The sequence below is a fragment of the Hyalella azteca genome, unplaced genomic scaffold (genome assembly GCF_000764305.2).
Source record: "Hyalella azteca isolate HAZT.00-mixed unplaced genomic scaffold, Hazt_2.0.2 contig5104, whole genome shotgun sequence".
Classification (NCBI taxonomy): domain Eukaryota; kingdom Metazoa; phylum Arthropoda; class Malacostraca; order Amphipoda; family Hyalellidae; genus Hyalella; species Hyalella azteca.
The window spans coordinates 43,999-55,489 of record NW_025935305.1 but is presented as its reverse complement, the minus strand read 5'-3'; the positions used below and the strand labels follow the sequence as shown (position 1 = coordinate 55,489).

At 37.0% G+C, this 11,491-nt stretch overlaps 1 long non-coding RNA gene across 1 annotated transcript; it reads right to left on the bottom strand.

Annotated features, from left to right (window-relative positions):
* Window positions 1–3,807: 3,807 nt before the first annotated feature.
* On the bottom strand, window positions 3,808–11,491 carry LOC125177816. Its single transcript, XR_007156673.1, has 2 exons — window positions 11,298–11,491; window positions 3,808–5,766 (listed from the first exon to the last, which is right to left on the bottom strand). It is a non-coding gene; the product is annotated as an uncharacterized LOC125177816 (long non-coding RNA).

Genomic DNA, 11,491 nt, shown 5'->3' with positions numbered 1-11,491 from the left:
CCGCAACTCGCTCCCTCGTCTGTCCAACCCGTAAGTTCCGAAGAATCACATGAGAGTTACTTGTGCTGGAAGAAGAGGTTGTCAACATACCTAATGGAAGAATGTTTGCTGATGACGAAGAGAAGAATGGAATGTCAGATCTCGCTGGACGAGTTGAAGAAGAAGAGCTGATCCTCATCTGCATGCCTTGCATTGGAGGGTCGGAGGCCTGAGACGCCAGCCCAGGCATCACCACCACACCCTGAGGACGAGTTGGACTGATGACCAGGAACTTGTCTGTTAGAATAGGCGGCACTCTAACTGCTCTTAACCTCACCACTCGAAAATAATTATTTTTTACGAACGTCGTTCAAATGCCTACCGATGTGACGCTACAAATTTATATTATATTGAACAAATTTCTTTGGATTGCCGCAAGTTTTAAAGCCCAAGTAATAACATAACATGACTCGTGTCAAGTATTTTATCATTTAAATATTATTGCAACAACGGAAGAGGCAATGAAACTCTTAGAAACCTGTTGCCGACATGTAATTATCTCATGCGGCTTAAAAATTTAAAAACTTTGAGTCGCATTGCCACATTCTTCTTAAAATCTGAAAAATTGGAGAATGTGAAATATTCGTTGATTAAATTATATTTGTCCAAAACTGTGATAATTGAAGGTTAATGGCCACAATTAGTGGTCATTAACCTATCAAGTTTTAACATTTTCACAATTTCAAGTCACCTAACCCTAATTACTGCGCAGTACTCACACTCCGCCCATCAACGTAAGTATTCGTGGCCACCTCACTGCCGGCCAGCGTCAGGACCTGCGCAAATAATATGGAAGTTAAATTAATTTGTTATTTAAGAAACATTTTGTGAGCGCATTCATGGAAATCAGAAATTAGTTGGAGGGAATAGAAAATAGGCCTAGAAATGAAGTAAAAACAAAGCGTATATTGAATTATTTTCTATGAGTGTTACAAAAAAAATACATATGTATTATTGATGGAATTTGCTCAAATTAATGGATGGCCATTAGTTACTCGAAAGTGCAAGAAGCCTTATATAAAGATGACAATATGTACGAGAAAGTCTATCATTTTTCTTGCGCGGCGTGAATCAGCTCCAGCGATGATTTAATTCCCATTTCAATCTTTTATAAACCTCAAAAGATATCGAGGACGCTTCATAGGCTTACTTCCAATAAGTAAACTAAGTAAATTAATTGTCTCTATTAAGCACGTCTAAACTAAACTAATTTAATAATAGTTAATTTAATAATAGTTTGGTAAATTTGATTTATTACCAGTGTAAGAGAGACAACGTTCAATATTTGTATTGTAAATATTAGTTTTGCTCTGATGCAGTTAAAGAATTCGTTGTACAGCTCTTCATACGAATTTCTCCCGCAATGCTCTGTGATTTTGTATTCTACGTGTTTCTCATCAATGCATGTATCTAGATATGTATTTATTTCTGGCATTGTTTGCTTACCTAATGCGAAACTTTCATTATATATAAAATGAAGAAGTAAAGAATATGAAGTTGAGTCACTTCAACTTCCATACATACTAAGCCATGTGTTTTTAATAAAAAATAAACATTTATGCTTTAAAACCTGATGATTCTTCCTTGTTCTGAAAGCGGGGCCGCTGCCCTGCACCAGGAGCGTCTCCGAGTCTCCCTCCTCCTGAATTGATCATTCCAACCTGCAAATAAACCTGGACTGTATGTACTTGCATGAATAATAGAATGTTACTGCAAACATTTAACGGTTTTCGCTGAAGTTGAGCTTCTAATGCTGCCCCCATCTCAACAAATTAATGCTCGCAATAATCTTATCTTAATTATGGGTCACGTTCATTACATGAAATTTTAATAATGAGATGTAAGAAAAAATTCCAGTGTGTATAGGGATTTTGACAAGTTACTTTTGTATACGTGAGTGATTATATTTTTGTCATTTATTATATGGTTCGTTCAGTCTATTGGTAGTAAGTTTGGTAGTAATTTTTCTTTAACTGCCGTCAGCAAAAGTTCTATGTACTTCTTTGTTCATCCTAATGAATGCGAGTTGCTTGAATCCATTGTTTCAAAGCCTGCAAATAACTATTGCCCATAAACCGTTTCGATCATCGTCATAAAATATATTTACTTCCAGAGGTTAGAACCAACTTTCTCCATTAGTGTAGCAGTGTCGACGCTGCAGAAAATAATAATATTAAATAAATAATAGCGGTTTCAGCGCATAGTAGGCGGTAGGCCTGTCGCCGATTCTTAACATCGCAGAACACTCACAGCATTTTGCGGTCTCGAACTCGCAACTCACTGTTACAATTCTACTGTGCTTAACCGCCCGGCCTCCTTGCCGATTCTGACCAGAAACTGACGCACAGAGCTGGGATCGAACCCGCGCCTCTCTACGCCAATATTGGTACTCTGAACTTTAACCACTGGGCCACTCTGCCTCTGTCCCTGCCTCTGTCTGGACCACCCTGCCAAAAGGCCATTTTTGGCCTTTCATCCGTTTTGTCAAACAAAGTTCGACACCAAGATGTGGTTCAGAAAATAATAATTTAGTTTTATTTATCTACCTGAACATCAAATGCATGCAGAGTCAGTTTGGCGTCAAGCTCTTCGACTTCATCCCTACGAATTTCGTGCGTCCACGGAGCACCGCGAGTTCTGCGAGACGCACCTCCGTGAACGCGGCACTTGCATTGTCAAACCCGTCGCGTCTTCTCAGGGCAAAGGCGTTTACCTGGTTTCTCAGGTACAGCTGTTGGCGTTATACAGTTTACATTTCCATCTTGGTATAAGATGACGATATATATGAGATGCTCTAATTTATGTGAATTTTCCTGTTCCTAACCTCGACGGAAAACATGTGTGAGCACATTGAAGCCGGTATTTAGGTTTTTGATAAATTCAATCTTTGATGATGTCGCATTGCTTTACCTACTTTCCTCCGTTATCCCCTGAGCCCTTTTAATTTTTTATTTAACATCTCCTAAGCCATGATCAGCTCAATTTTACTCTAACAAATATTAGATTTTAAAATAAAACATTGATTGATCTCTGATGCTTCATATGACCTAAAATATTGTTTTATTTCAAGTGTATCAAGTTCCGCCCGTGCAAGTGCCTCACCGTTCAATACCAAGCACATCTGGATACAACACCGAAATAAGATTAACATGTTTGATGGTACCAGTCGGTCGGCGATTGTTATAACGACATGTGTACTAAGGCACAACAATAATCTTGGGAGTGCTCATCAATTCTCTTGCTAATTTTATTCATAATGGCATGTTTAATTTCCCTTCTTAGTTATTGTGTAAACAATATCTAGCTTTTCTTGGCAAAACTCACCTTTATTTGGCCTATGTTAACGTATGATGACCTGGTCTGCGAACTTATAAGCGAACTAGGTAGGCTGGTAATACCTATTAAAGGAAGCTGCCTGAAAGGTGAAAAATATGTTTACAACTTTCGTTGTTAGGGAGGGCTATTCCATATAATTTAACCTAGATAACAGTAACACAAAATTAATTTCTCTAACTTTGTGTAATATTGAAAGGAGGAAAATAACTCATACAATTAAAAATGTTAATGATTCATGAAAAAAGTGAAAAAATTACCGTACTATAACTGGTATCCATTTAAGCGATCAAACAGTCAGATTTTGATATAGTTCTTAGCTTCTTCCACAGTTATATTAGCGGACTAAAAACTTATTTTATTTCAATCGTAAATCTCAATTGGATTGTGAGGTATAATTTAAGCACAAGTGGTTAATTGAGAAATTATAACACGCTGCTTTACAAACTTTATTTCAGCCATAATGGCCACGTCAAGAAAGAAGTGTCATTCATATTATAAGGTCATCCGACGGTTTGCACCGTTGGCAATTAAGAGTTACATTAAAAATACAGTTTATTATTCTTAACACTAACAAAATACCAAAAACAAGTCAACAAAAACATGTCTCTTTCCAACACAATTCCATCATAATTCCCCACGGGGAATTTGGGTGCACTAAATGTCATTCTTTAGCGAAAAAAATCGAATAGACAATAGTCGTTATTTTCGTAAAACGAAATACAGATATAATCGAATGTAGAAAAAAAATTAATCGGTCATTGTTATCCCGATAATCAACAGTCCGCGATGTTGAATAGAATAAGTAGAAAATTAAATTCGAGAGAAGCTCTCCATTACAGCAACAATCTTTCTCGAGAACCATCAGCCAAGCCGTGACGACCCGGCCATCAGATGACGTCTGAGCCTCCGTTAGATTATATTTATTTGCAGCAAAAGCAACAAAAATTAATTAAGATATCGTTGGCGTAAGCAAGCTAAATATGAACAAAAGCGGGTCTTTTCAACAATTCATCATTATTAAAAGTACATTGATCGTCTCATACAGGAGCTTAGAATTCTAGAAAGTGTTGCTTTGCATTTTTTCATGCTTTGTTTGCAGCTATCCTCCGCTTTGATCAATCAAATTCACACTATACATAACTTAAATATTTAATATACTTATTAACATCAAAGCTATCGAAAAAGAAATGTGTGTGGCTTTTGACCAAGCCACAAATGTGTTGATGGACTTCGTATTCTTTATTAAACCAAAAGCTGAAAATGAAGATTTGGACCTAAAGATTAGGCCAGTACTCTTAATCCCGTGATCAGCCTTAGTCCACCATGTATAGATAAAGTTCATGATAAAAAAAATGCTGAAACACAGACAGCATAAGTCATCACTGCTATGGAAATACTTCGTTGGTAGGTAGGTTTATTGATTGCCATTCAATGAACATCACTTCAATTTAAATTTCGCTGCGTTCATATTGTTCAAGTTTATACTCACTGCAGTTAGAACAAAATTTCTCGCAAAATCACACACGTGAAAACATTTAAGCAGTACACAATAAATAAAACTTTGTTAACCCGTTTACACAAGTTATTACCGCATTATGTACAGAACAAAATTTGCGTAATACGCTAATGATTATAGCGTCAGCGTCCTCACTGTGCATTCCTTCTCTTCTCTGGGAATAATCGATTCTTTTAAAATCTATCGTCATTTGAAAACAATCTTGAATCGAAGGATAGCGCAGCAATCCTGTTTGCATGTGCTTGTAAAAGTTCGGTCATCATATGTCTAAGCAATTCTCGACCGTTAAACAATACAATTACGGGAGTCATCGACATCGAAATTGAAATGTGTAATATTTGGAGAGTACACAGTTGTGCCATTAAAATGTTAGTTTTGTATCAGCAGTGATGTATGAATAATCCATTATTATTTAATGATCAATAAATATTATTACATCATTAGATAGTAAACTCATACCAATAGACCGTCAAGCATTAGACGCAAATGGGAAAGATCTACTATTCAGAGTAATTTTTATGTTTCTAGCTCTTCTTCAAGCACAAAAGTACTACATCCATTGCCGCCTCTGATGATTTAATAATGGAAATAATATCCGTTAGCATTAAATCTTGTAATTTTCAATAACCCCAAAGCATTCTGGCACCTCTCATCTGTCAAACACGTCACGCACTCTCACGAAAGATCGAGTTCACACTCATCACAAAAGACATGCACACCGTAATACAGTTGTTGACCAACTTAAAGCCATACTTAATTGTTCAGTAGCCCTGCACAACATTTATAATAGAAATAGTTCATTAAAAAATATTACCTGATGCAATGATGCAATCCCCCTGAAAATGCTGCACTTGAACTTCTATCCACTCGGTGACCTGGTGATTCTTTAACGTTTTAACCTGAGCATAGCACAAATACCTTTCAAATTAAAGAATATTCTGAAACAATAAAATTAACATCATTTCCTTAATTTTATGTATAATAACCTAGCGCTCTCAGTTGTTAGAAACATATTGTTTGGAAGAACTGTTCCTAAAGGCCCGTTTACACTAGGAACAACTGTTGTTCTAAAGGCCCGTTTACACTAGGGGCAACGATATGGGCGGTGAGGCGCGTGTCAAGTGTTTGCTGCAGCGCCAGACACCCACAACTGTTCACACTTATTTTTGTGCACGGTAGCTCAGGACCGCGCGCTGCGATGATCATGCTGCTAGTTAGACGTCAGTGAGGATGCATGCATCAGAATTTGAGCTCTGGGCCATTGTTCTCAGGAGTGCTGCTGTGATTACATTCATGGTCTCTACAGGCATTCATGGTCTCTACAGGCATTTCTCTTATACACATCTAGATGTGTATAAGAGACAGCGACAGGCATTCATGAACTCTACATGCATTCATGGTCTCTACAGGCATTCATGGTCTCTACAGGCATTCATGAACTCTACATGCATTCATGGTCTCTACAGGCATTCATGATCTCTAAAAGTATTCATAGACTCCACAGGCATTCATGGGCTACAGGCATGCATGGTCTTTACAGGCATTCATGGTCTCTACAGGCATTCATGAACTCTACATGCATTCATGGTCTCTACAGGCATTCATGATCTCTAAAGGTATTCATAGACTCCACAGGCATTCATGGGATACAGGCATTCATGGTCTCTACATGCATTCATGGTCTCTACAGGCATTCATGGACTCTACATGCATTCATGGTCTCTACAGGAATTCATGATCTCTAAAGGTATTCATAGTCTCCACAGGCATTCATGGGCTACAGACATTCATGGTCTCTACAAGAATTCATGGTCTCTAAAGGCATTCATGGTTTCTACAGGCATTCATGGTCTCTACAGGCATTCATGGTCTCTACAGGCATTCATGGTCTCTTCTCTGTCTGATGGCGGGGCCGCTGCCCTGCACCAGGAGCGTCTCCGAGTCTCCCTCCTCCTGAACTGATCATTTCAACCTGCAAATAAACCTGGTCTGTATGTACTTGCATGAATAATAGAATGTGACTGCAAACATTTAACGGTTTTCGCAGAAGTTGAGCTTCTAATACTGCCCCCATCTCAACAAATTAATACTCGCAATAATCTCATCTTAATTATGGGTCACGTTCATTACATGAAATTTTAATAATGAAATATAAGAAATAATTCCAGTGTGTATAGGGATTTTGACAAGTTACGTTTGTATACGTGAGTGATTATATTTTTGTCATTTATTATATGGTTCGATCAGTCTATTGGTAGTAAGTTTGGTAGTAATTTTTCTTTAACTGCCGACAGCAAAAGTTCTATGTACTTCTTTGTTCATCCTAATGAATGCGAGTTGCTTGACTCCATTGTTTCAATAGCCTGTAAATAACTATTGCCCATAAACCGTTTCGATCATCGTCATAAAATATATTTACTTCCAGAGGTTTGAACCAACTTTCTCCATTAGTGTAGCAGTGTCGACGCTGCAGAAAAGGCCATTTTTCGCCTGTCATCCGTTTTGTCAAATAAAGTTCGACACCGAGATGTAGTTCAGAAAATAATAATTTAGTTTTATTTATCTACCTGAACATCAAGCGCATGCAGCGTCAGTTCGGCGTCAAGCTCTTCGACTTCATCCCTGCGAGTTTCGTGCTGCCCACCAAAAATATGTGGGGGTTTTATTTGCCACTCCACATTAAGTTAATAACTCCAATCAGGAAATTGAATGGCCTAGCTAGTTAACTTGAATTATTCGCCAAGGGACAGACAGAAACATAGGGATCGGCAGGACGAATTTGGTTGGGAGAAATGAACACACAATTAATTGATGAGTTTTATTTATTTGGCATAGCTCACGTGACCAGTTTGATGATGTGGTGATGAAGATAATGTGCTCGGCTTGTGATCTGCTCGTGGTTGCGTGGCGAATTCAGACACCGTGGTGAAGTTATCCGGGCACGATATTGAGAGTCGCAGTGACACTAAACTGCTAAACTGATTGTTCCAGAGATACGTTCACTGAATGAAAGTTAATCAGGTAGTTAACTGAATTGGTTCACTGAATAAAAATTAATGTAATAGGTGCACAGCAAGAATTCACTGAGTTGGTTAACTGATTAAGTTCACAGCGAGAATTCACTGAGTTGGTTAACTGATATCAGAATGTCAGCTTTAAGATGAGACTAAAAACCGGAAAAGCCGAAATCCAAAATTTTACCCTAGACGCTCCCCTATTAAGTTCACAGCAAGACTTCACTGAATATTCACGGATGAGCGTCGGTAGACAGGAAGAACTCACGGTGCTCCGTGCACGGAGCACCGTGAGTTCTGCGAGACGCACCTCCGTGAACGCGGCACTTGGATTGTCAAACCCGTCGCGTCTTCTCAGGGCAAAGGCATTTACCTGGTTTCTTAGGCACAGCTGTTATACAGTTTACATTTCCATCTCGGTATAAGATGACGATATATATGAGATGTTCTAATTTATGTGAATTTTCCTGTTCCTAACCTCCACGGAAAACATGTGTGAGCACATTGAAGCCGGTATTTATGTTTTTGATAAATTCAATCTTTGATGATGTCGTATTGCTTTACCTACTTTTCTCCGTTTTCCCCTGAGCCCCTTTTTTATTTAACATCTCCTAAGCCATGATCAGCTCAATTTTCCTTTGACAAATATTAGATTTCAAAATAAATCATTGACTGATCTCTGATGCTTCATATGACCTAAAATATTGTTTGATCTCAAATGTATCAAGTTCCGCCCGTGCAAGTGCCTCACCGTTCAATACCAAGCACATCTGGATACAACACCGTGATAAGATTAACATGTTTGATGGTACCAGTCGGTCGGCGATTGTTATAACGACTATGTGTACTAAGGCACAACAATAATCTTGGGAGTGCTCATCAATTCTCTTGCTAATTTTATACATAACCGGCATATTTAATTTCCCCTTTAGTTGTTTTGTAAACAATATCCAGCTCATCTTAACAAATCTCACCTTTATTTGGCCTATGTTAAGTATGATGACCTGGTTAGAGAACTTATAACCGAACTAGGTAGGCTGGTAATACATATTAAAGGAAGCTGCCTGAAAGGTGAAAAAATATGTGTACAACTTTCGTTGTTAGGGGAGAGCTATTCCATATAATTTAACCTAGATAACAATAACACAAAATCAATTAGTCTAACTTTGTGTAATATTGAAAGGAGGAATATAACTCATACAATTTAAAATGTTAATGATTTATGAAATAAGTGAAAAAATTACCGTACTATAACTGGTGTCCGTTTAAGCGATCAAACAGTCAGATTTTGATAATAGTTCTTAGCTTCTTCCACAGGTATATTAGCGGACTAAAAATTTATTTTATTTTAATCGTAAATCTCAATTGGATTGTGAGGTATAATTTAAGCTCAAGTGGTTAATTGAGAAATTATAACACGCTGCTTTACAAACTTTATTTCAGCCGTAATGGCCACGTCAAGAAAGAAGTGTCATTCATATTATATGGTCATCCGACGGTTTGTACCGTTGGTAATTAAGAGTTACATTAAAAATACAGTTAATCAACAAAAACATGTCTCTTTTTAACACAATTCCATCATAATTCCCCACGGGGAATTTGGGTGCACTAAATGTCATTCTTTAGCGAAAAAATCGAATAGATAATAGTCGTTATTTTCGTAAAACGAAATACAGATATAATCGAATATTAAAAAAATTTAATCGGTCATTGTTATCCCGATAATCCACAGTCCGCGATGTTGAATAGAATAAGTAGCAAATTAAATTCGAGAGAAGCTCTCCATTACAGCAACAATCTTTCTCGAGAACCATCAGCCAAGCCGCGACGACCCGGCCATCAGATGACGTCTGAGCCTATTTATTTATTGTATATTTATTTATATTTATATTATTTATATTTATTATATATTTATTTATTTGCAGCAAAAGCAACAAGAATTAATTAAGATATCGTTGGCGTGAGCAAGCTAAATATGAACAAAAGCGGGTCTTTTCAACAATTCATCATTATAATGAGTACATTGATAGTCTCATACAGGAGCTTAGAATTCTAAAAAGTGTTGCTTTGCATTTTTTAATGCTTTGTTTGCACCTATCCTCCGCTTTGATCAATCAAATTCACACTATACATAACTTAAATATTTAATATACTTATTAACATCAAAGCTATCGAAAAAGAAATGTGTGTGGCTCTTGACCAAGCCACAAATGTGTTGATGGACTTCGGATTCTTTATTAAACCATAAGCTGAAAATGAAGATTTGGACCTAAATATTAGGCTAGTACTCTTAATCCCCGTGGTCAGCCTTAGTCCACCATGTATAGATAAAGTTCATGATAAAAAAATGCTGAAACACAGACAGCAAAAGTCAACAATGCTACGGAAATACTTCGTTGGTAGGCAGGTTTATTGATTGCCATTCAATGAACATCACTTCAACATTCAATATCGCTGCATTCATATTGTTCAAGTTTATACTCACTGCAGTTAGAACAAAATTTCTCACAAAATCACACCCGTGAAAACATTTAAGCAGTACACAATGAATAAAACTTTGCTAACCCGTTTACACAAGTTATTACCGCATTATCTACAGAACAAAATTTGCGTAATACGCTAATGATTATAGCGTCAGCGTCCTCACTGTGCATTCCTTCTCTTCACTGAGAATAATCAATTCTTATAAAATCTATCGTCATTTGAAAACAATATTGAAGCGAAGGATAACGCAGCAATCCTGTTTGTGCTTGCGTCAACGTTCGGCCATCATTTTTCTAAGCAATTCTCGACCGTTAAACAATACAATTACGGGAGTCATAGGCATCGAAATTGAAATGTGCAATATTTTAAGAGTACACAGTTGTGCCATTAAAATGTTTGTTTTGTATCAGCAGTGATGTAAGAATGATTAATAATCCATTATTAATTATTGATTAATAAATATTATTACATTATTAGATAGTAAACTCATACAATAGACCGTAAAGCATTAGACGCAAATGGAAAATATCTACTATTCAGAGTAATTTTTATGTTTCTAGCTCTTCTTCAAGCACAAAAGTACTACGTCCATTGCCGCCTCTGATGATTTAATAATGGAAATAATATCCGTTAGCATTAAATCTTGTAATTTTCAATAACCCCAAATCACTCTGGCACCTCTCATCTGTCAAACACGTCACGCATTGTCACGACAGATCAAAGTTCACACTCATCACCAAAGACATGCACACCGTAATACAGTTGTTCACCAACTTAAAGCCATACTTAATTGTTCAGTTGCCCTGCACAACATTTATAATAGAAATAGTTCATTGAAAAATATTACCTGATGCAATGATGCAATCACCCTGAAAATGCTGCGCTTGAACTTCTATCCACTCGGTGACCTGGTGATTATTTAACCTGAGCATCGCACAAATACCTTTCAAATTAAAGAATATTATGAAACAATAAAATTAACATAATTTCCTTAAATTTATGTACAATTACCTAGCGTTCATGGTCTCATTCATAACAGTTGGCATTCATTGTCTCTATCAACTGTTGTTCTAAAGGCCCGTTTACACTAGGAACAACTGTT